The sequence below is a fragment of the Cupressus sempervirens genome, chromosome 3 (assembly GCF_028749045.1).
Source record: "Cupressus sempervirens isolate cs-2001-9-10 chromosome 3, ASM2874904v1, whole genome shotgun sequence".
Lineage (NCBI taxonomy): Eukaryota > Viridiplantae > Streptophyta > Pinopsida > Cupressales > Cupressaceae > Cupressus > Cupressus sempervirens.
In genome coordinates, this window is record NC_143120.1 from 251,943,011 (window position 1) to 251,970,025 (window position 27,015).

The following is a 27,015-nucleotide window of genomic DNA, read 5'->3' on the forward strand; positions in this document are numbered from 1 at the left end:
TATATAGAGAGCCCATGAGATGAGAAGATGATTCTAGAGGATAAGTGGATAATGCTAAATGACCTAGTATCATGAAGGACGTTCATATCTTCTTAGGATAATGTTGTATGGCCTAGTTTCATGGAGGACATTCCTATCTTGTTACCAATTTAATAGGAAATGTGTGGCATACTTGTTGTTTGGTTATAACAGCATGACTGTTGACTATTTCTAACATCCTCCCTTAATTTCTACCACTAATGATAATGTATGGGAGAAATTACAATAAAAAATATAGATAGGATAGGTCCCGGCATTCAACCTTGTTAGGTACCTATTTACAACAAAAGAAAGAGAGGGAAACATGACATGACTATCCCCCCTTAATGTTCACCTCAATCATGCCGAGCATGCCCCGTAGTTTCAGAAATTTGGCCTCAAGCATACTTTTAGTAAATATATCTACTGCTTGGTCTTCACTTGGACAAAAGAGAAGGTTAACAAAATTTGCATGTGTAATATCCTCCCCTGATTTGAACTTTGACTTGCAGAAATTTAACTTAAGGAATATTGTCAAACACTCTGTATGCAAACTCATAAAGCTGATTTCCTCAATAAATTGCTTTCCAATGAGTAGATTTATGAACAACTATGAAGTGACATTAAAATGCATAATACACATCATAACATTTTCACAAACACTTGGCACACATTCAACAATATATGAAAAATCTGGAAACTCTTTCAATCTGCTGATAAAAAGGTGATTTTTAAATGTAGATGTGCACTTACAGCTACCTTAAAGGCTGCAACAACTATTCAGACTTGTATTCAACAATTATTATGCAAAATATCAAAATTTGACAGAAGAAACCTGGAATTAGTTGCCGTAGTATTTTGCAGATGTAGTCGGTAGCCCTCCAAACTTCTAATCAGCCGGAAAAACAAGTAAACTTGATACCAACACTGTTCACGCCGCACTGTAGCAAAATATTGTTCATGCAGACTGTAGCAAAATACTGTTCATGCGGCACTATAGCAATAACTAACTTCGGATCTGCACCTCAAACCCTTGTAAATTTCTTTATGTGAACACCCCAAATGAAACCCAATGTGTTTCCTGAAGTGAAAACACCCTTGATCATCCTGACTGTGTCTTCCAACAGTGAAGAGAATGCTAGCAAAGAGGGATTCTGTCCTCCAAGCCCGATAATCAGATATCCAGCAACATAACATTAATCTTCATCCAAGCATACAAAAAAAAAACTCTTCCATTTCTTTTATAGTGTTCTCACAAGAGCTCAATCCTTCGTTTTCTCAATGTGGGATAAAACATAACTCCCTTTATGTACCTTATGTCTCCAATGTGTTATAAAAATAAAGGGAACTCTTTTAATTTAAATATTTCCCACAAACTATAGTCTATGCATTAATAAAGTTAAATATTTAAATTTAACTTTATAAAATGGCTTTATCAATGCATAACAAATCTTATCAATGATAAATAAGTTTTCCTGCCGATTTTAAACAATTACCATCGACATACCACTGTGACTGAATGTCCGGCCATGTCCAAGATGACTTACTATAAATAGTAAGTATGCCCAAAGTTGCCCCAGAACTCCTTAGAAAGACCTGCAACTGAAACTGTCTAGGCCAAATGGCCTCTAAGCCCCTTTAATGTCCTAGTTAGCCTACGGGACTGTGGGGAAATAGGCTAACAACAACATCATGCTATGAATGCTAGAAAGGGGACATTACAGTCCGCCCTTCCCAAAATTGCTTGTCCTCAAGCAATTTCAGCTCTGGATGCTGCAATATCTGCTCATTTTCCCAAGTAGCATTCTCGACAGGTAGGTTCCTCCACTTCACTAGATACTCCCTGATAGTCCTCCTACGAAGCACCCTCTCCCTGGAGTCAAGTATGGCCTCGGGAACCAAGATAAGCTTTCCCTCATCATCAAGAGGTGGCAATACTACTGAAGGCACCACATTGTGACCCAATGCCTTCTTAAGGCGTGACACATGGAACACATTATGCACTTTACTATCTACAGGCAACTCCAACTCATAAGCTACTTCGCCCACTCTCCTGATTACTTTGAACGGTCCATAGTAGCGTGGTTTCAATTTCTCTACTCCACTCTTCTTGAGAGAGGACTGTCTATATGGCCGTAACATGAGGTACACCATATCTCCCACCTCAAAAGACCTCTCAACCCTGTGCTAATCAGCATATTGCTTCTGCTGATTTTGTGCTTTTTGCAAATTTTCCTTCAAGGATCACATAATGTCTTGGCACTCCTGCAAAGTATCCTTGGCCTTAGGCACCCTGCTGTCCCCAAATAACAAATCCAAAAAATTAGGAGCATCATACCCGTTCAGTGCCATAAAAGGGGACATTTGAATAGACATATGGAAAGAGGTATTATAGCAGTACTCCCCTAGATGTAGCCACTTCACCCAAGCCTTCTGCTCTCTTGCAATGTAGTTTCGAAGGTACCCCTCAACCCATTTGTTCACTATCTCTATCTGCCCATCAGTTTGGGGGTGGTAGCTGGTACTCGGAGTGAGCTCTGTTCCACATAACCTGAACAACTCCTGCCAAAAGTGGCTCATAAATCTGTTGTCTCTATCACTGACTATGCTCGGTGGTATCCCATGTAGTTTGAATACCTCTCGAAAAAATAGTTCTGTATTTTGTGCTGCTGAATATGTAGACAAAATTGCAAAGAAATGTGCAAATTTTGTCAATCTGTCTACCACAACAAAGATACAATCCCGACCCTGTGCCTTAGGGAGGCCTGTGATAAAATCCATGGAAATGCTATCCCACTTCTTCTCTGGTATGGGTAGGGGTTGTAGTAAACCACCCAGAAAAGAATGTTCCTGTTTGTTCTGCTAACACACAAGGCATTCCCTCACAAACTGAAGCACCTCTGATTTGAGTCCTTTCCAAGTGAAGCGCTCTCTCACGTGCTGATATGTCTTAAAGAATCTGGGATGTCCTGCCATTGGTGAATCATGAAATGCCCTCAAAATCTTCTGCTTCATAGCAGACCCGGGTACTAAATAAATCACTTCCTTGTAGATGATCAGATCATTTACGACAGTGTATCGACTATCTTGAATAGCTCCCTCAATAATGCTAGATGCCCAACTATCCTTAGCATATTCTGCCAAGATCATCTCTCTCCAATCATCCATGACTATCCCAACAGCAAGCAAATGAGGCCTTCTAGATAAAGCATCTGCAACAATATTTTTCTTCCTTTTGACATAGGCTATGTCGAAATCATAGGTCTGTAATTTACTCACCCATTTCTGTTGCCTGTCATTAAGGTCCTTCTGTCCAAGAAAATGTTTCAAGCTATTATGATCTGTTTTTACTGTGAACCGGCTCCCCACTAAGTACTGCCTGAACTTAGCTAGCGCGTGCATGATTGCTAGCATCTCTTTGTCGTAGATGCTATAGGTTCTCTCCGCACTTCGTAATTTTCTACTCTCATATGCGATGGGATGTTTGTCTTGCATGAGAATAGCTCCTATGCCCTCTCCCGAGGCATCACACTGCAGCTCAAAAGGCCTGGTGAAATCTGGAATGGCTAAAACAGGACATGTACTCATCAACTCCTTAAACCTGTCAAAACAATCCTGAGCCCTCTCTAACCACTTTGAAACTATCTTTCCATGTCAAATCTGTAAGTGGTGCTGCTATCTGTGAAAATCCCTTCACAAATCTGCGGTAGAACCCACAAAGCTCGAGAAATCCCTTGAGTTGTGAGGTGTTCCTCGGTGGTGGCCAATCCAGAATGGCCTTGATCTTGTCTGGGTCAACCCGAACACTTCCTGCACTAATAATATGCCCTAGATAGAGCAACTCTGTCATCCCAAACTCACATTTACTCATCTTGGCATATAATGACTCCCTCTCTAGAATACTGAGCACTGTATCAATATGCTTCAAATGTTCCTCCCAAGTACGGCTGTATATCAATATATCATCAAAAAATATCAACACAAACTTTCTCAATTGATCTCTAAACACTATATTCATACAGGACTGGAAAGTGGCAGGGGCATTTGTCAACCCAAAGGGCATGACTAAGAACTCAAAATGTCCATAGTGGCATCTAAAAGCTGTCTTCTCCACATCCACCTCTCTAACCTGTATCTGATGGTAGCTGGATCTCAAATCAATCTTGGAGAAATAGCATGCACCATGCAATTCATCAATAAGCTCATCGATGCACGGGATAGGGTATCGGTTCTTGATTGTCTTCTTGTTTAGCTCCCTATAATCAATGCACATCCTCATTGTACCATCCTTCTTCTTCACCAATACTACTGAAGAAGCGAAAGGACTTTTTCTTGGCTGTATGTGCCCCATGTCAATCAACTCCTTAATTGCCTTTTCTATTTCATCCTTACATCTCTTCGGATGGCGGTAAGGTGTGATGATAACTGGCTTAGCCCCTTCCTCTAATTCAATAACATGCTCAATTCCCCTATCCGGGGGTCTCCCTGGAGGTATCTCACCAAACACCTTAGTATGTTTGGTTATTATTTTTTGTACATCAGGTGGATACTCTTGTTTATGCTGCTCTGTCATCTTAGGCATTACTCTAAACTCTGCTGCCCACTGCACCTGATCATGTCTAAAGAAACTCTGCATCCGCTTGAGTGACACCACTCGAAGTCTCCCATCTGACAAACCTCTGAGCACTATCTTCTTACCATTTGCCTCAAACCTCATTTCCATTTTCTCAAGGTTAAATGTAAACTCTACCAGAGACTTCATCCAGCTCATCCCAAGCACCATATCCTGATCACCAATGTTGACCACAAAGAAATCTCCTGTCATGTCATAATCTCCCAAACGAAGCTGCAAGTTGGAGATTTTCTTGGTACATTCAATTTTGAAGCCATCGGCAACCATCACCTTAAATCCCCTATGCTCCTCTGTATGTAGCCCTCTGCATGTCACAAACTTCTCATCAATGAAGTTATGTGTCGCCTCTGTATCAATGAGTGCCACAACTCTCTGTCCATCCAAGGTTCCCCTAACTCTGAAAGTGATGGCCTCCTATATACTTGACAACTGAGCTATCGTGCTATCACCACGTGCTTCCTCCTATGAAGAACTATCATCATCTCCATCTTATTCAGATGACTGCTCTGAATCTCCATCTACTGACTCTTTGGCTGAAAAGTACTCCATCTGCTTAGCTTTTTCTTTCAATGGACACTTATTTGACAAATCCCAAGGCTCCTTGCAATGAAAACAAAGCTTCTTCTTCCTGAGATCATTAAGTGTCTCATTGTCCAACCTCTTACTTTCCTCCTTAGCTGGCTGAACCTCTTTATGAAAAGGTTTCCTGTCCTTATCTTTCCTTGAAGGGAAACTCTTTGCCTGGAATTTATTTTTTGAAGATGAAGAGGAATCCATGTCACGAGCTTTCTTAATGGCTTCCTGCAAAGTGGGAGGGTTGAGAGCTTTAATCCACCCTCTCAACGGATCAGCTAAACCATCCATAAATAGAACTAGTATCCTTCATTCAGATACATCTGTTACTAACACTGCAAGTTTCTGAAACTCTGAAATGTACGTTTCCAATGATCACCGCTGTTTAAGCTGAGCTAACTCCTTGAAATGGAGTTCTAGATCCTTCCTATCAAAACGTTCAATCAGCCTCTCTGTAAACTCCACATATGAGGTAATGTGTGCATGTCCCATAGTGACCATACCATGATGCCACCACTCGTGTGCTAACCCATCTAGATGAATTGCTGCGTACTTAATAGCTTCTTCCTCGGGCATAGGGTTCAATTGAAAGTATGTGTCAAGCTTTTGAACCCAAGCTCTTGCTGTAGACTTTCCTGAGCCATCATAATATGGTAACTCAAGTCTCCCTACTTTCTTCCGTAGCTCATAGCTCTGGTTCCTGTCATGTCCACGTGGCATATGTTTCATCCGCACATCCATATACTCCCTAAAGGTAATTGCAGTAGTAAAATCTGGCCCTCCGGCTTCCCAATCTCTCCTCAATTGGTCCTGTATATCAGTAATCTGGGGCTCTGGTACGAACTGCTCTAGAACTCTAGGAGGAAATGTAGGAATCATGGGCCTTGAACTAACTGTCCTAGCTCGCTGGGGTGCATGACCGAAATTGTTCCCAACTTGTTCATCTCCATTATGTGTCCCATCCTGACCATTTCCATTCTGATTGTTACCATTCTGATTATTTCTTCCACCCATGTTAGCATTCAACCCCATTTGACGAGCCATCATCTGCATCATAAGATCCAATCTCTGATTCTATTCCTGTGCCCTTTGTTCTGCTACTCGCTAACCCTGTACCAAGGTCTCTAATAACTGTAAGAATCTTTCCTCTCCAGGCTCTGGACCGGCATTCCCGCCTCCACCTAATCCTGTATTCCTGTCATCTCAGTCACCCATATTGCTGTCTTGATCAAAGAATACCTCCGTTGTGTCTATATGACTGGATTCTATACCCCCCTGTACGTATGAACTAGACTGTTTGCTTTGTAGGTCTGAACTCCTACTTTGTCTTGCTTTGGTATTGCAGAAATTATAAGGCCCCTATCGCATGCTCAAACATAAATGCTCTGATTTTAGTGTTTTGACATTTCATCAAACACTTTCCCCTTTATCCGCCAGTTCCAAATTTCCTATAAGACCTCCACAGGATGGCAGGACTTATAACTCTGATACCACTGTAATATCCTCCCCTGATTTGAACTTTGACTTGCAGAAATTTAACTTAAGGAATATTGTCAAACACTCTGTATGCAAACTCATAAAGCTGATTTCCTCAATAAATTGCTTTCCAATGAGTAGATTTACGAACAACTATGAAGTGACATTAAAATGCATAATACACATCATAACATTTTTACAAACACTTGGCACACATTCAACAGTATATGAAAAATCTGGAAACTCTTTCAATCTGCTGATAAAAGGATGATTTTTAAATGTAGATGTGCACTTACAGTTGCCTTAAACGCTGCAACAACTATTCAAACTTGTATTCAACAATTATTATGCAAAATATCAAAATTTGACAGAAGAAACCTGGAATTAGTTGTCGTAGTATTTTGCATATGTAGTCGACAACCCTCCAAACTTCTAATCAGCCAGAAAAACAAGTAAACTTGATACCAACATTGTTCACGCCGTACTGTAGCAAAATACTGTTCATGCGGCACTATAGCAATAACTAACTTCGGATCTGCACCTCAAACCCTTGTAAATTTCTTTATGCGAACACCCCAAATGAAACCCAGTGTGTTTCCTGAAGTGAAAACACCCTTGATCCTCCTGACTGTGTCTTCCAACAGCGAAGAGAATGCTAGGAAAGAGGGATTCTGCCCTCCAAGCCCGATAATCAGATATCCAGCAACATAACATTAATCTTCATCTAAGCATACAAAAAAAAACTCTTCCATTTCTTTTATAGTGTTCTCACAAGAGCTCAATCCTTCGTTTTCTCAATGTGGGATAAAACATAACTCCCTTTATGTACCTTATGTCTCCAATGTGTTATAAAAATAAAGGGAACTCTTTTAATTTAAATATTTCCCACAAACTATAGTCTATGCATTAATAAAGTTAAATATTTAAATTTAACTTTATAAAATGGCTTTATCAATGCATAACAAATCTTATCAATGATAAATAAGTTTTCCTGTCGATTTTAAACAATTACCATCGACATACCACTGTGACTGAATGTCCGACCATGTCCAAGATGACTTACTATAAATAGTAAGTATGCCCAAAGTTTCCCCAGAACCCCTTAGAAAGACCTGCAACTGAAACTGTCTAGGCCAAATGGCCTCTAAGCCCCTTTAATGTCCTAGTTAGCCTACGGGACTGTGGGGAAATAGGCTAATGACAACATCATGCTATGAATGCTAGAAAGGGGACATTACAGCATGAACAAGATCCCGAATATGGGTATGTGCAGGATCATGGTGTGCCAAAAAGTGGCGATGTGAAAAAAAGAGAGTTTGAAGACACCTAAAAGTGCTTCAAAATCCGCTCTGACTTTTTTTACCTATCTAGGAACCAAACCTGGAAGGTTAAGCCGAGCCTTATCAGATATCCGATATCATATCGGATATCCGATTTCATATCGGATATTCGATTTCATATCGGATATCCAATTTTAAATCCAATATCCGACTAATAATTAAAATCATATAATAGTATGATATATTATTTAATATTATTATTATTGATATAAAATAATAATAATATTATTAAATAATATATCATACTATTATATTATAATAATAATATTATTATTTAATATTATTATTATAATAATTATTATACTATAATATAATAATAATATTATTATTATATTTAATCGTATAATATTATACTATAATAATAATATTATAATAACATATTATATTATAATAATATAATATAATATTTCATATATTATAATATATAGTAATGTAATATAATATATATATATATATAATATAATATAATAATAAAAAGTAATATCTTATAATATAATATATAATAAAAAAGTATAATATATTATAAATTATAATAATATAGTATAATAATAATATTTTATATTATAATATATAGTAAATTAATATAATAAATATAAAATATAATATATAAATATATAAAATATAATATAAAAATATATAAAATGTAATATATATGTTATATTATATATATTATAATATCGGATATCCGATACCTGTGCATGGATTAAACACAAAATCACAGACCCGCGGCCCTTATTTTCACGCGAATTTGGGCCAGTTAGATCGGATATCAGATAATAAATCGAATATCAGATAGCAAATCGGATATCAGATATCAGGTATGTTCCCCCCCCCCCCCCAACCCCGACTCATTTTTAACCTAAATTTAATAGATTTTAACAAGATTTTTTTTGTTTTAGTTGAATCTAGGGTTTTTTTGACAAAAATGGTTAAAATTTAGAATTTTTTTTTTAATATATATTACGTTTTGCAATTCAATAGGAATGACTGATCAAAATGATGACACTGAGGTAGGGAATAATATTCCTCGTAACCCACCACCAAACGATCCAGTATCCCCACAAAACCGTCCACCAAATGATCCTCTACCTCCTCAAAACCCTCCTCGAATCGAGGATTTGATAAATGAAAATCTCACTGAGTTGAGAGGTTTGCATAGAACATACAATAATGTACCTCCACTGGCTCTTATGTTATCCACGTTAAACACCATAGTGGATAACATTGAAACTCTTACAAACCAACAAAATGCCGCTCTTCATTGGCGCGATGAAATGCACCAGATGTTTGATGATGGTTTGGATTATGATGAGGTCGCAGCCCTCAACATAACCAAAGATGATTTGGCAAGCCTTTTTGCTAACCCAAAAACGGGTATACCAGTTGACCCAAAAAAAACTAAACTATCGATTAAATGGTGCACAAATGACGCCATACGTGCAAATTTTTGGGACCGTTGGTGGATGGTCTTTGATATCCCTCCACATGGAAATTTAGACATACCATTTTATTTCCTTAAAAAATTATATGCAGAATTTGTGTTGAAACTTAAAGTGAACTATTGGAGCATGAAGCCCAACATGGGCTTAGGACTAGGAGCTCCTCAGGATAGACCCTCTTCCCAGCGGAAGAAACTTGGCACTTTTGTCCCCCCCCCCCCCTGATATCTCCCCCCCTCCTCGAGTGCAGCATCCAGATATTATGGCAGAGGCTAGCTCTCAGACCATCAGAGCCATTCATAGGCTGCGTAGCCTAATGGTATCTCAGGCTAGGTCAGTCTTGCCTCCTCGTGTTGATGATGTTGGTGCCAGTTCATCATCGGCTAGCTCATCACACGTTTGTGTGCCTCACACTTGCATTACATGCAAGAATATTTGCCTGGGTCCCATAGGTGATCTTCCTGAGTATCATTTTGTATTAGATGAGGATACACTAGACGCACGTGTAGAGGCTACAGACCCTGATGCGAGAGAGGAGGGGAATGTAGAGGCATGGACTCCTTCAGTGTCAGTACGTGTATACATTTTTTTGTTATGACATATGTGATTTAAAGTTAATTTTTATAATAGAGTAATTTTAATTTTTAAGCCATACTGACTTTTACATGTATGTGATCTTCATTCATGTTTAGTTGATGACCGAGGAGGAGCTCAGACAGATAGATGATGCTACACTCTCGACCATTTCATTTGGCTTTGAGACATCTACGGTACATTATGTTGTGTTCGCATTTCTTTTTTCTATTTGATATTGTAGCATATATGGTTGCTAATCTTTCTTTTATCTTGCAGATACCACCTGCCCCCCGGGGGGACAAAGTGCGGGGGGTGAGCCAGCATGCATTGACAAAGGTAAGGTAATTAGATGTTTTCTAATTAATTTAATTTTGATGCATTCTTGTAAAATGTTTGTGGTAATCTCATTTAATTACATTATTTATTGTATATAGGGTGTGGCTACTGGCGATGAGCCTGTACAGATTCGGCGTCCTAGATCATCAGGAATTTTCATTCGCACAGAGAGCCCCATTATATATATAAGTATCATTTATTTTATTTATTTTTAATTGATTCAGAGGAAAGTATGATTGTTGTTCTATACAATTTCTATGATTTTTTTCGTACCAATAATGATTCATGTCTTGCATATGTTCATTACAACTTAAATAGGCTTATATGCACCTGTCCAACCGACCAAGTTGGTTACAAAGGTTTATTTAATCAAACAAATACCAAATTACTACTTTCCCTCCAAAACTAATATGACCGTTTGAATTTGAAATTCAAATTTCAAACTATAGTTTTTATGCATTCCCTAACTTTCTAAACTATTCCATTGACTCAAAACTGGTCATATGGATTTATTAAATGCTACTAAGTAAATTTTCAGAAAATTGAAGTTTTTATTATTTTTTCTCCAAACCACCGTACACTCTGATCTCCCCCTTTCAACTGAGATCACATATGACATATATAAAGGTCTACATGACCGTTGGAACAACCATATAGGCGTTTCCAACCATAAAACAAACAAACAACCACTTTTTGCTAATACTGTTTAGACTCTAAATACCCTATTCTAAGGCCTTTTGGTCTCATGGAGTCACTTGGTTTATAACCACACCAAAATGCTTGTGGGCCTTACATGTGCCTTTATTACAAAACATAGACCAACTTGTAAAATATGGACCAAACCTTTATTCCAACTTCCTAATCTACTTGAATCCTCGCTTTCATGGAGTGGAAAGGTGTCTGGCAACAGAGATACTTGTTCCCCCTTGCCACATAAGTTAGGTGCCCTGCACCACCTTTCCTCTCTCTCATTCTGAACACTAGTCCACCAAGTGGGTGATGTTCCTCTCAGTCTTGTTGTTGCTACTTTTACCTTCTTATCTGCCTCTATGTCTTCAAGATCAAAGTAGTTCTCAAGGGCCTCTATCCACCCTAGCACTTCTTCGCTATCCCTTTTACCCTGGTATATTGGAAAATCAATATGGTTCTTTCCACCATTACCTTGTACTGCCTTAATGATTCTCATAAATCTCCTTTCTTCAGGATCATCTGTTGTCTCATGCTCTTGCCTTGCATTACCAACCTCTTCTTCTTCATGGTTCTCTCCATGATTTCTTCCTCTAACCTCTTCTCCTCTAGGTTCTTGCCTTTCCTTTTCTAAGGATTCTATCCTTGCAATAAGCTTCAGCCTCTCTCTTCTCATCTGTCTTTCTTCCCTCACTCTAGATGCTTCAAGTTCTCTCCTCTCTCTTTTCTCTTTTGCCAACTCTTCTCTCAATTCTTCAAGTTCTCTAGCCATTTGATTTTTAGGAGGCATTTTCACAACAAGTTTTCTTCCTTCCCAAGGGCCAACTCACTGATTCTCTTTCTTTCCTCACCAAGAAATCTCTGGACAAAACTTATGTACCTTTCAACTCTGGGACACACGAGGAATTAGACACACCAAGGCTTCAACAAAGGGACCAACACACTAAGGATTTTCAAGATTATAGGTCTTGGTCACACTCCTAAACACCCAAACTTCAAAACCCTCCTTAAAATGGCTTAAAAACCAGGGCCTGCTTGTTCAAACCCCAAAACTCAATTCTAGAACGTTTTGACTTGTCTAATGACAAGATATGACCATGACAACCTACGTGAACCTATCAAATGACACATCTACCATATGAAATCCTAAAATCCTATCTCATGCCCAATTACAACTTTCTTCCACATATGAGTCCAACATTATAACTTTGTATGCTTCCATGAGCCATAATTGGTGCAAGGATTGCCCAATTGACTTCAAGAGATGTTCCATGACCTCTGTAATGCCTTGGATCTTCAATGTTCCCCTGATGAGCATGGGATGCTCTTGCATCACTTATCTTCATAAATAAATTCAAAACTAATTTCCGTGATATTAACAACTACTATTTTGTATCTCATAGGAGACTCCTAGTGCACATGAGGTTCAACGGGACAGTTATGTAGATTTGATGACGCGGCCACTCACTCCTGAGGAGGAGCCTATAATAGTAAGTTGTAGTTTGAATTCATGATTAAATATGTTATAAATTTAGCATGCTATGAATTATAATGTTATAGTTTAAATTGTAGATTCATCTGACAAAGGTATTTGAACATATACAGCCCACAATCACAGAGGTACCAGCGTTGCCGAGGGCATACGAGAGGACTCCTGACTGGCGCAAGAGGTCGACGAGAGAGGTATTTATTATGAAATTTTGATAGTATTAATCTCCAATACGGAAAAGATCATTATGCATTTGAGTAATTCAATGTTAGATACGTAGAATCATATAAATTTAGTAGTCTAACTTTGGGTTTTCCTTTTTTGTTTATGTAGGAGGCATCTGATCCACCTAGTGCAGCGAAGAGGCTGCATTTTGATCATCCACTAGCACCCTAGGATAGTATAGTTTTCATAGGATGCATCATGAGACATTTTGAGATGGCATATGCCACATTGTATATAGAAACATTGATATTATACACATTCTGATGGCAGGATCAGCCACATTTTGTATATGGATCTGTGTATTTTGATATATATATATTTGAGTACTTTGTCTATGGATACATGATCTTTGATATATATTTGTGTAAAATTTTGTCTATGGATACATGTATTTTGATATATATTTTTATCATTTACGTGCACAATGATATACATATTAATTTAGTATCTAGTATTGTTCAATTTATCGTGGATCATGTGTCATGCCCTAAATTTTACTAGTAAAAACACAACAATTTTTTTTTTTTTTTTTTAAGCTTATGAAGTCACATAAGAAATTACATATTGTAAAACAAGGTTATCATTGAATAGGAGTTCAAGACTCATGTGAATAGTGTGAAGGTGTTAACATTTTAGTCACAGGTGGTTTTCAAATAGATTGGATGACAGTCTAGTTCAAGTTAGCGTCACGAGTCAAACGAGCAAGTTCAAGATACAACACTCATAAATTAGTGAGGTAATTCATATCCTAACAAGCCTCTGATACTAATATTCTATTAGGGTCTGTCAGTTGTATCATATGGACTAGGTCGTGATTCCCTCATGTAAGGGAAGGGGATCAGAATTACTTATTATCCTCATTACCAATGTACACACATTCATTAATCATTACAATATATATTAATGTGACAATTAGTATATTACTATATCCTCATTATCTATCAAAATTGCTTACTCACCAAATTATTGAGTGCACAACAAGATTGTAAGCAATTTACTAAGTTTTAAATTTATACAATCAATGGTATCACATAACATCTATGGATTGTTATTATCAACTAGTCATTTACAATACCACAAGGAGAAAACTTTCTTTCACATTTTCAAATGATAACAATGATGTCAAAGAAAATCTGTGACTCGTACCAATGCTTTCATAACAATATAAACTCCAAATGAAACATGCATATACAACCTTATCAATATTTTCTTCTACACGTACATTAGGTAACAATGATACAATCTCCTTCCATCACAATGGGGCAACATAAGGGACTTTTCAAAATCATAAGGAACATGGACACTGAAAGATATGGACAATGAGTAGCATGAACATTGTCCAACATGATCGTTGAGAACATGAACAAGCTGGTGAATCCTCCTTCACAAATGAGGGCACAATGTCAAGTTTTCTCATCCAACATCAATCTGCAAGATGATCATTCCAAGCCATTTCCATTGCTCCCTTGGACACAAATCTGCATATGCAACACAACAAAATAACAAGGACCATGGGTGCTTTCCACCCAACCATAGGCCTCAAAGAGACCACCCCCACGCTAGGGAACAAGGCTCAAACTGGGATACACATACAATCTTTCAATGCATAAACATTACATTTCAAACTTGAACAATTTCCCCCCAAGACTATTTCACAATGGCTTCACAGATGGAACCATAAGCATAGGGTGAAGGTGTGTTCTAAAATGGAGACTTGCCATACCAAACCATATTTGCAATAAACAATTTTCATGCCCTCTCGGGGCTATCATAATTCACCAAATTTCATGCCCTCTCGGGGCTATCATAAATGAACCATTTAATGCCCTCTCGGGGCCTCCACATTTCCTCCTCCAAACCCACTACCATTAGCTGTAACTCCTCAAACTTCCTTTCTACACCATACTTTCCTTATCACCCCCAGCAAGATATGAAATGTTATGGCATACAATGGAGCCCATACTCCAAGGTTCTCAATACATTTTTCGAACCCAACTTAAGCCCTTCACCCTGGACTTCTCTTCCCTTCCCACAAGGGTGAGTGTAAGTCCCAATCCCATAACAATACTCAAGCACAAAACAAGAAAACAAAACCAAGTAGAAATAAAATAAGAAATTTTGGCAAACACCCCACTAATTTGGCCAAGACCCTCTAATAAAGCCTTCCCACTAACTTATTTTAGCAAAAAAACTAAGCCACTCCATCCTTAGGAACTTGTCTCCTCTAACGGTTCATCGATAGCCCTCACGAGCTCTGAGTTATGACCCTCGAAGGATCGACCTCAAAATGCACTTAGAGCACCTTGAAGACTCCTCGGTACGGGGTGGCCGCAAATGATGGATGGTCTTCGTGGCCAAAACAAAGGTGTGACTAGGGTTCACCCGCTCATCTGGAGCTAATGGGACTGACGATTCGATGCCAAGATTAGTGGTTTCAAAGTTACGCTGTGGTGCACCTATGAACTGAGGCACACTGCGAGTTTTGGCATCGAGCGAGATCCTTGTGCTGAATCCAAACGAAATGTGATCTCTCAAAAATGAGATAGGTTATTTTAGGCCTCAGGAAGAAATGAGATTGGTTGTAAAATGGAAGAAATCAAGTATTCTAATTATTCATCCGTACTTTATGGATTTTTCTTATTTGATTAGTTTGATAAAAATAGTTTTAATAATCATAATGTCAACTTTATGTCAAATAAGGAAAAAACCAAATTTGTAATAAGATATCCGCATGCAATTATCTTTCATATAGTTATAAATGCTCTTAAAATTGTCGTTATAGCTTTGTATCACATGCAAATATGATTTGGAAGAACTTGTTCAATATCTTCCTCTTATAATTCCTTACAAAGAACCTACCAAAATACAAAAACCATATACAAAAAACTACACATTTTACATCATAATACATCATAAATTTTAGAAATTCTCCCCAATACCACCCCCCTCCAACTCTTCATGATGTACTTACATTCCAATATCATACAAAAATTAGTAACTTATTGTATTAAACAAGATAATCATCAATTCATTAAATCATTATGAAGAAAATAACATAAGAAGTATATATACCTAGTCAAGTATTCCAATAGGGTCCTCTCTCTGTTTTAGGGTCTCCAACAAGGCTTCATAATCAGCATTAGCAATAGTAAAAAGTTCTTTTAATTTTGGTCTTCCTTGATGCTTCAATAACTTTACATTTGTTGCTATAATAAGATGCGAATAGATGAGAATTACTTTGTGCTTCTGATAGTCTTCGAATGCAGGAATTTCGTTCCTTCTAAGCATGTATGTCCGCAGCCATGTTCCAGCAACAACCACTGAACCAGTAGGATACGTGAATCCATCATCATTTGTGATCGGTTGTGCAAGTTTTTGTTTTCCTCTTACACAGCGTGCTAACCAATAATCAGATTTCTCATCATTCCCCTGTGGTGCAACCAATGCAAAGACATGTCCTGGCTGAAGTAGATCTGATAGATGATTATGCTCAAGCAAACTTTCCATGTCATCATTTTTGATAGAGGGTATGATAGACAATGGAGTAAGATAATGTGGAGCCCATGTGTCCACCCACTCACTTGACTCACAGTGATCCCAATCACACTGAAAACAAGTAAGACAAAAACAAGCTAGTTGTCGTGTCCAAATGGTCCATGTACTAGAATTAGAGCTCTGAAATGAATGCATTTTTGATGAGTCTGTCACTGTAGCACAATCTGATCTATCACCTATGGACCCTTCCTCAACCAAACAAAAGAACCTGCGTACCACTGAATTAAGAGTCCCCCCTGTGATAATGCTAAACTACACCAATCAACAATGCTACGAGCATCAAGAAGCTCTGTTGTTGAAATCTTCAGTTGCTCCTTAACTAGAGCTCTCTTCACACATGCCCCTGCTCCATCATGTTCCCCTTTTCCATGGACGGACTCAAAAAAACTTCAAATATGAGGCACCCCTCTCTCTACGTGTATCCTACACAACCAATAAAACATGCGAGCATTCTTGAATTGACCTGTACATTTATCTGACCAAATGATATGTCTATCCATAGCAATTGCATGCTCGTGTAAGAAATAAAAAAATTCTCGAAACAATGTTGCACAAACTCGTGAGAGTGAGATCTATCATCACTCATATAAAAATGATACTCTCTAATAATCTTTCGATTATCTTCCGCACTATCAGGGGCATGTCTATATGTTATGTGAACAAAAATTGCAATCTAAATAGAGTTGTAATACTGAGATTGTGTCTCATTTTGAGGTTGCAATGTGTAGTTCTCAGCAAAATCAACAACTGATATAATAGTGCCAATGGGAAAAGTCTCCTTACACGTTCTAAATTGTTGATCCAACCACTGAGACCTGTGACTATGTCTTGCATACTTGTAAAAAAGATTTGCCTTGAAATCTAAAATAAAATTAGCCACATTGATATCTTTTCCAACCAATTCACATCTAGAGCTCTCACTCCCACTCTTCAATGTGTATTTCACCATTTCATAGACCTTTTTTTTCACTATTGTCTTTCCAAGATCTTGTTCACACCCCTCATGGAAACATGTGTCAAACTTGGATAAGCCACCACATTCTGAACACTTCTCATTTAAGCAAGCATTTTTATAAAAGGAACAACCATCAACTCTATGACATAAGAGTTGATCTAACAAGTCTCTTGATGATTTTGGAAGCCCACTAGCCCCACAATCCTCCAACATTTCTTTACTATGCAAAGTAGAACGGATGGAGCATAATAGTTCATGGTGCATAGAAAACTCAACATGATATTTGCAACAACATGTATTTCGAATTTTGAGTGGCACACAATAAAATGGCTTCAAAGATTCAAAATCCCTTTGTGATATATGAACACTTGGATGACTCTCTCTAAATTGTTTGAACAACATAGTTTGACTTACCTCCAAATAGTGTTTAGGATGTGGCGTGCGGTCTCTGATGTCAATTCTCAACTTTAAGACATCTTTAGCATTCGGTGATACTCGTGAGTTAGAGTGCCAAAATTGTATAATTTCTTCCTTCACATCGTCGGATAGCTTCTTATCAAAACATGGAAGTCTCCCACCAAATGCCCATGTTTCATTTTGAAGAGGATCATCAATTTTCTCTCGTCGACTAAGTGCTCTTCTCAAAGTAGTACAATTTAGATTCAAATCAATACAAGTTTGTCTCATATATCTACCCTTTCTCAAATGATGACTTACCAAAGAAGTTGTAATAACCCTTCGAGTAGCTCTATTATCCTTCTCTCTGCTATTTTTCCCAACGCTATTGAGAGCACTGAAAAGATTCTTCACAATAATGGCATTTCTTTCCGACTTTTTATTGACACGAATTTTCAATTTGGAAAGCATAGGTCTCATCTTTTGCATCTTTAATAAGTGCATGAAAAGCTGACATTTCTCTACCACTGTTTTGTTGCCGAAAAACATCTAATATAGTCTTGAACCCCATAACCGAATGGTTCTTTCTGATTTTTTTCCTTCCAAACTAGTCAATCGTTTCATCAATTTCAATTATCCATTTTGGTGTTTTAAAACCTTCATGTTGATTATAATTAGGAGATATGTAAGGTTCTTGTGCATTAAGTTCCTGTGCATTGTCATCTTCAACATGGTCAATTATGCAATTTGGATTATGACTTGGTGGAATTTCTTCAAAATTTTCAATCTCTACATTTTCAATTTCCGCATTATCATTTTCAATAGGTACATTTTCATTCCCCAACTGTACATTTTCATTATTTGACTCTATGATTTCACCTTCTATTAATTCATCGTTAACTTGATTGATATTTAGCATACCTTGTCTTTTTTTTCAGTGTTTCATTTTGTCCTTTTCCCTATATGTTGCAATGTCTTCATTGGATATCTTCCTTTTACGTTTATTCTTTCGACGACTGCTGCTCCCCATTCAGATGACAAATTTGAACACCTAAGGTTATATTTTCGAATTCTTTTCGATTGGTTGGGCCCCAAAACACGACTTTTTACAAATCCCGTGAAAAAAGAGGTAAAAAACTAATGTTGTCGGGTCTGTAGGGACAGTCAAATATTTGAAATTGATGCCAGTATAATCGGATATCCGATAATAGATCGGATATCCGATATAGGAAAAGGACTTTTGGGGGGAAAACTTGCTAAGGTTTCCCTCCTTTGCCACAATAATATTAATATTATGAAAATATTTGGAGGCAAACGACTTTAATTTATAACTAAGTTAATAGTATATTAGTATTAGTATAAAATATCAATAATATTAATATAAAATAGTATTAATATACCTATAGTATCAATATTATTATTATACCTATAATAGTATTAATATTATTAATATAGATATAATAGTGTAAATATATAGTGTTTATTTATATTAAGCTACAATATATAGTATTAATATATATTATTATTATAGCTATAATAGTATTATTATTATTACTATACATATAATAATATTAATATTTAGTGTTTATTTATATTATAATTATTATCCTAAAATAGTATATCCTAAAATATTACGTTATATATACTAAAATATTACATTATTATATAGATATATTAATAACATATATATTAATATAATAATATTTATAATATAATATATATTTAATAAAAATATTACTTTGTTATATATATATTATATTATTATACATATTAATATAATAATATATAATACAAAGAGGGTCGTCATTTAATGGGTCAAAGGGGGTCATAGGTCACCCTATGACCCCCTTTGACCCATATGAACGACTCGACTATGTCCCTAGGGGTCCTAGGACCCCTAGGGACATACATCATCGTTTAATGGATCAAAGGGGGTCATAGGTCACCCTATGACCCCCTTTGACTCATATGAACGATTCAAATATGTCCCTAGGGGTCCTACGACCCCTAGGGACATATGTCGTCATTTAATGGGTCAAAGAGGGTCATAGGTCACCCTATGACCCCCTTTAACCCATATTACCCATTCGAATATGTCCCTTGGGGTCCAAGGACCCCTAGGGACATATGTCGTCGTTTAATGGGTCAAAGAGGGTCATAGGTCACCCTATGACCCCCTTTGATCCATATTACCCATTCAAATATCTTCCTAGGGGTCCTAGGACCCCTAGCGACATATCTCATCGTTTAATGGGTCAGAGAGGGTCATAGGTCACCCTATGACCCCCTTTGACCCATATTAACCATTCGAATATGTCCCTAGGGGTCCTAGGACCCCTAGTGACATATCTCGTCGTTTAATGGGTCAAAGAGGGTCATAGGTCACCCTATGACCCCCTTTGACCCATATTACCCATTCGAATATGTCCCTAGGGGTCCTAGGAGCCCTAGAGACATATATCGTCATTTAATGGGTCAAGAGGGTCATAGGGTGACCTATGACCCCCTTTGACCCATATGTAGGATTCGAATATGTCCCTACGGGTCCTAGGACCCCTAGAGACATATGTCGTCATTTAAAAGGTCAAAGAGGGTCATAGGTTACCCACTGATCCCATTTGACCCATATTACCCATTCGAATATGTCCCTAGGGGTCCTAGGACCCCTAGTAACATATGTCGTCGTTTAATGCATCAAAGGGGGTCATAGGTCACCCTATGACCCCCTTTGACTCATATGAACGATTCAAATATGTCCCTAGGGGTCCTAGGACCCCTAGGGACATATGTTGTCGTTTAATGGGTCAAAGGGGGTCATAGGTCACCCTATGACCCCCTTTGACCCATATGAACGATTCGAATATGTCCCTAGGGTCCTAGGACCCCTAGGGACATATGTCATCATTTAATGGGTCAAAGAAGGTCATAGGTCACCCTATGACCCCATTTGACCCATATTACCCATTCAAATATGTCCCTTGGGGTCCGAGGACCCCTAGGGACATATGTCGTCGTTTAATGGGTCAAAGAGGGTCATAGGTCACCCTATGACCCCCTTTGACCCATAATACCAATTCGAATATGTCCCTAGGGGTCCTAGGACCCCTAGAGACATATGTCGTCGTTTAATGGGTCAAAGGGGGTCATAGGTCACCCTATGACCCCCTTTGACCCATATTACCCATTCGAATATGTCCCTAGGGGTCCTAGGACCCCTAGCGACATATCTCGTCGTTTAATGGGTCAGAGAGGGTCATAGGTCACCCTATGACCTCCTTTGACCCATATTACCCATTCGAATATGTCCCTAGGGGTCCTAGGACCCCTAGAGACATATATCATCGTTTAATGGGTCAAAGAGGGTCATAGGTCACCCTATGACCCCCTTTGACCCATATGTACGATTCGAATATGTCCCTAGGGGTCCTAGGACCCCTAGAGACATATGTCATCATTTAAAGGGTCAAAGAGGGTCATAGGTTACCCTATGACCCCATTTGACCCATATTACCCATTCGAATATGTCCCTAGGGGTCCTAGGACCCCTAGGGACATATGTCGTTGTTTAATGCATCAAAGGGGGTCATAGGTCACCCTATGACCCCCTTTGACTCATATGAACGATTCAAATATGTCCCTAGGGGTCCTAGGACCCCAAGGGACATATGTTGTCATTTAATGGGTCAAAGGGGGTCATAGGTCACCCTATGACCCCCTTTGACCCATATGAACGATTGGAATATGTCCCTAGGGTCTTAGGACCCCTAGGGACATATGTCGTCGTTTAATGGGTCAAAGAGGGTCATAGGTCACCCTATGACCCCATTTGACCCATATTACCCATTCGAATATGACCCTTGGGGTCCGAGGACCCCTAGGGACATGTGTCATCGTTTAATGGGTCAAAGAGGGTCATAGGTCACCCTATGACCCCCTTTGACCCATATTACCCATTCGAATATGTCCTTAGGGGTCCTAGGACCCCTAGAGACATATATCGTCGTTTAATGCGTTAAGAGGGTCATAGGTCACCCTATGACCCCCTTTGACCCATATGAATGATTCGAATATGTCCCTAGGGGTCCTAGGACCCCTAGAGACATATGTCATCGTTTAATGGGTCAAAGAGGGTCATAGGTTACCCTATGACCCCATTTGACCCATATTACCCATTCGAATATGTCCCTAGGGGTCCTAGGACCCTTAGGGACATATGTCTTCGTTTAATGGGTCAAAGAGGGTCATAGGTCACCCTATGACCCCCTTTGACCCATATTACCCATTCGAATATGTCCCTAGGGGTCCGAGGACCCCTAGAGACATATATCATCGTTTAATGGGTCAAGAGGGTCATAGGTCACCCTATGAACCCCTTTGACTCATATGAACGATTCAAATCGTCGTTTAATGGGTCAAAGAGGGTCATAGTTTACCCTATAACCCCATTTGACCCATATTACCCATTCGAATATGTCCCTAGGGGTCCTAGGACCCCTAGGGACATATGTCATCGTTTAATGGGTCAAAGGGGGTCATAGGTCACCCTATGACCCCCTTTGACTCATATGAATGATTCAAATATGCCCCTAAGGGTCCTAGGACCCCTAGGGACATATGTCGTCATTTAATGGGTCAAAGGGGGTCATAGGTCACCCTATGACCCCCTTTGACCCATATGAACCATTTGAATATGTCCCTAGGGTCCTAGGACCACTAGGGACATATGTCGTCGTTTAATGGGTCAAAGGGGGTCATAAGTCACCCTATGACCCCCTTTGACTCATATGAATGATTTAAATATGTCCCTAGGGGTCCTAGGACCCCTAGGGACATATTTCGTTGTTTAATGGGTCAAAGGGGGTCATAGGTCACCCTATGACCCCCTTTGACCCATATGAACCATTCGAATATGTCCCTAGGGTCCTAGGACCCCTAGGGACATATGTCTTCGTTTAATGGGTCAAAGAGGGTCATAGGTCACCCTATGACCCCCTTTGACCCATATTACCCATTCGAATATGTCCCTAGGGGTCCTAGGACCCCTAGGGACAAATATCGTCGTTTAATGGGTCAAAGAGGGTCATAGGTCACCCTATGACCCCCTTTGACCCATATTACCCATTCAAATATGTCTTTAGGGGTCCTAGGACCCCTAGAGACATATATCGTTGTTTAATGGGTCAAGAGGGTCATAGGTCACCCTATGACCCCCTTTGACCCATATGAACGATTTGAATATGTCCCTAGGGGTCCTAGGACCCCTAGAGACATATGTCATCATTTAATGGGTCAAAGAGGGTCATAGGTTACCCTATGACCCTATTTGACCCATATTACCCATTCGAATATGTTCCTAGGGGTCCTAGGACCCCTAGAGACATATGTCGTCGTTTAATGGGTCAAAGGGGGTCATAGGTCACCCTACGACCCCCTTTGACTCATATGAACGATTCAAATATGTCCCTAGGGGTCCTAGGACCCCTAGGGACATATGTCGACGTTTAATGAGTCAAAGGGGGTCATAGGTCACCCTATGACCCCCTTTGACCCATATGAACGATTCGAATATGTCCCTAGGGTCCTAGGACCCCTAGGGACATATGTCGTCGTTTAATGGGTCAAAGAGGGTCATAGGTCACCCTATGACCCCCTTTGACCCATATTACCCATTCGAATATGTCCCTTGGGGTCCAAGGACCCCTAGGGACATATGTCGTCGTTTAATGGGTCAAAGAGGGTCATAGGTCACCCTATGACCCCCTTTGACCCATATTACCCATTTGAATATGTCCCTAGGGGTCCTAGGACCCCTAGAGACATATATCGTCGTTTAATGGGTCAAGAGGATCATAGGTCACCCTATGACCCCCTTTGACCCATATGAACGATTCGAAAATGTCCCTAGGGGTCCTAGGACCTCTAGAGACATATGTCATTGTTTAATGGGTCAAAGAGGGTCATAGGTTACCCTATGACCCCATTTGACCCATATTACCCATTCGAATATGTCCCTAGGGACATATGTCGTCGTTTAATGGGTCAAAGGGGGTCATAGGTCACCCTATGACCCCCTTTGACCCATATGAACAATTCGAATATGTCCCTAGGGTCCTAGGACCCCTAGGGACATATGTCGTCGTTTAATGGGTCAAAGAGGGTCATAGGTCACCCTATGACCCCCTTTGACCCATATTACCCATTCGAATATGTCTCTTGGGGTCCAAGGACCCCTTGGGACATATGTCATCATTTAATGGGTCAAAGAGGGTCATAGGTCACCCTATGACCCACTTTGACCCATAATAGCCATTCGAATATGTCCCTAGGGGTCCTAGGACCCCTAGAGGCATATGTCGTCATTTAATGGGTCAAAGGGGGTCATAGGTCACCCTATGACCCCCTTTGACCCATATGTATGATTCTAATATGTCTCTAGGGATACTAGGACCCCTAGGGACATATGTCGTTGTTTAATGGGTCAAAGAGGGTCATAGGTCACCCTATGACCCCCTTTGACCCATATGAACGATTCAAATATGTCCCTAGGGGTCTAAGGACCCCTAGGGACATATGTCGTCGTTTAATGGGTCAAAGAGGGTCATAGGTTACCCTATGACCCCATTTGACCCATATTACCCATTCGAAGATGTCCCTAAGGGTCCTAGGACCCCTAGGGACATATGTCGTCGTTTAATGGGTCAAAGGGGGTCATAGGTCACCCTATGACCCCCTTTGACCCATATGAACAATTCAAATATGTCCCTAGGGGTCCAAGGACCCCTAGAGAAATATGTCGTCGTTTAATGAGTCAAAGAGGGTCATAGGTCACCCTATGACCCCCTTTGACCCATATTACCCATTCGAATATGTCCCTAGGGGTCCTAGGACCCTTAGAGACATATATCGTCATTTAATGGGTCAAAGAGGGTCATAGGTCACCCTATGACCCCCTTTGACCCATATGAACGATTGGAATATGTTCCTAGGGGTCCTAAGACCCCTAGGGACATATGTCGTCGTTTAATGGGTCAAAGACTTTGACCCATATTACCCATTCGAATACGTCCCTAGAGGTCCTAGGACCCCTAAGGACATATGTCGTCGTTTAATGGGTCAATGGGGGTCATAGGTCACCCTATGACTCCCTTTGACCCATATGAATGATTCGACTATGTCCCTGGGGGTCCTAGGACCCCCAGGGACATATGTCATCATTTAATGGGTCAAAGGGGGTCATAGGTAACCCTATGACCCCCTTTGACCCATATGAACGATTCGACTATGTCCCTAGGGGTCCTAGGACCCCTAGGGACATATCTCATCGTTTAATGGGTCAAAGAGGGTCATAGGTCACCCTATGACCCCCTTTGACCCATAATACCCATTCGAATATGTCCCTAGGGGTCCTAGGACCCCTACAGACATATGTCGTCGTTTAATGGGTCAAACGGGGTCATAGGTCACCTTATAACCCCCTTTGACCGATATGAACAATTCGGCTATGTCCCTGGGGGTAGGGACATATGTCGTCATTTAATGGGTCAAAGGGACCCCCTTTGACCCATTAAAGGATGACATATGTCCCTAGGGGTCCTAGGACCCCTAGAAACAGATATCGTCATTTAATGGGTCAAAGAGGGTTATAGGTCACCCTATGACCCCCTTTGACTCTTATATATTAATAATATACATATCAATATATATATATATATATATATATATATATATATATATATATATATATATATATATATATATATATATATATATATATACATATACATATTACATTATTATATTTAATGAAAATATTACGTTATTATATAAATATATTAATAACATACATATTAATATAATAATATATAATACTTATTTTATATATATATAAATTAGGTTATTATATTTAGTAAAAATAATAATAATATATATTATATTTATAGATTGTAATAAGATTAACATAAGATATTATTATATATTACTAGATTATATCTTGTATGTTTACATTACGTTATTATATATATATATATATATAATATATTAAAATATGCCTTTACATATTAATATAAGTGAAATAATTTAAAAATAAAAAACTAGAACGTTTAAATCAAATTTTCCTCCAAAATTTGAAGATTTTTATAATTTGACTACCGAGCCATATCGGATATCCGATGTCAAATCGGATATCCGATCAGGCTTGGTATTTACCAAGCCTGCCCGATCAACGCCAAAGACGTGTTTATAGAGAGTTTTAGTGATACTCAGACTTCGGGTAGCCGTCTGACAATGTTATTTTGATCGAAATTGAATGAAACGAAATGGGTTTCTTAATATCGCTCTCTAGATTCCATCAATATAATTTTTGTCAAATTCTGAGTTCGATAAGTATTTATTAGTTAATTATCAATGAAGATTATTGTAAAGTACTGATTGACATACTGAATGAAAAATAGCTATAACTTTCAAACGGTATAACATTTTTTAAATCTAAAAGTTGCGTCACATTCTATACTTCGCCTAGTATAAGAAAAAAACAAAAAAAAAAAAATTTGATCAAATTTTCTATTAGTTAGGGTGGTCAGACACGAGACTTTTTTTAATCCAAAAAAGTTTTGGTAGAAAATTCATATTTAATTATTTATTTGGAATAAAAATATCAAAAAATATGCGTCACATCCGGGCATGAGTCTAGTTTTCATATCTATAATTATATTAAAAAAATATTATGATTTGATTTTGATTAAGGTGGTCAGACATACACCTACTTTTTATTTTCGCCCTGAAATTTTCTTAGTACTGCATTAAAATTCAAACTTTTGACCAATCAATTATTTTTTTCTCCTGATTAGGCCTAGTAGTTTAGAAACTACATTCAATTTTCTACAAATTATTTTCTTACAACTTTTTGATATAAATTCCATAACCACTTCAAAATTATGTGTCAAGTTGACATAAACCTGATTTGCTGATTTTTCACTACCACTTAAGGCCATAGTTTGGTACACCATGATCTTGCACATACCCATATAGTGAACATCAATTTCAATGTGTTTTTTTTTAGCATGAAAAATAGGATTATTTGCAACTTGGATAGCACTTTGATTATCACAATACAAAGGAGTAGCTGAACTTTGTGCAAAACCAAGCTCAAATAAAAAGTTGTGAATCCAAACTACTTCCTTTCTAGCTTCTTTTGTTGCTCTATATTCTGCTTCACATGAGGACAATGATGTAGTAGTTTTTTTTTGCTGCTCCATGTAATTGGACCTGACCCAAGCTGAAAAATATAACCACCAGCAGATTTTCTATCATCTATGTCA

At 38.6% G+C, this 27,015-nt stretch overlaps 1 pseudogene across 1 annotated transcript in view; it reads right to left on the reverse strand.

Moving 5' to 3' along the window:
* LOC149565818 (disease resistance protein L6-like) overlaps window positions 1–27,015 on the reverse strand; it is a 38,862-nt pseudogene that overhangs the window by 7,329 nt on the left and 4,518 nt on the right. The window lies entirely within an intron of this gene.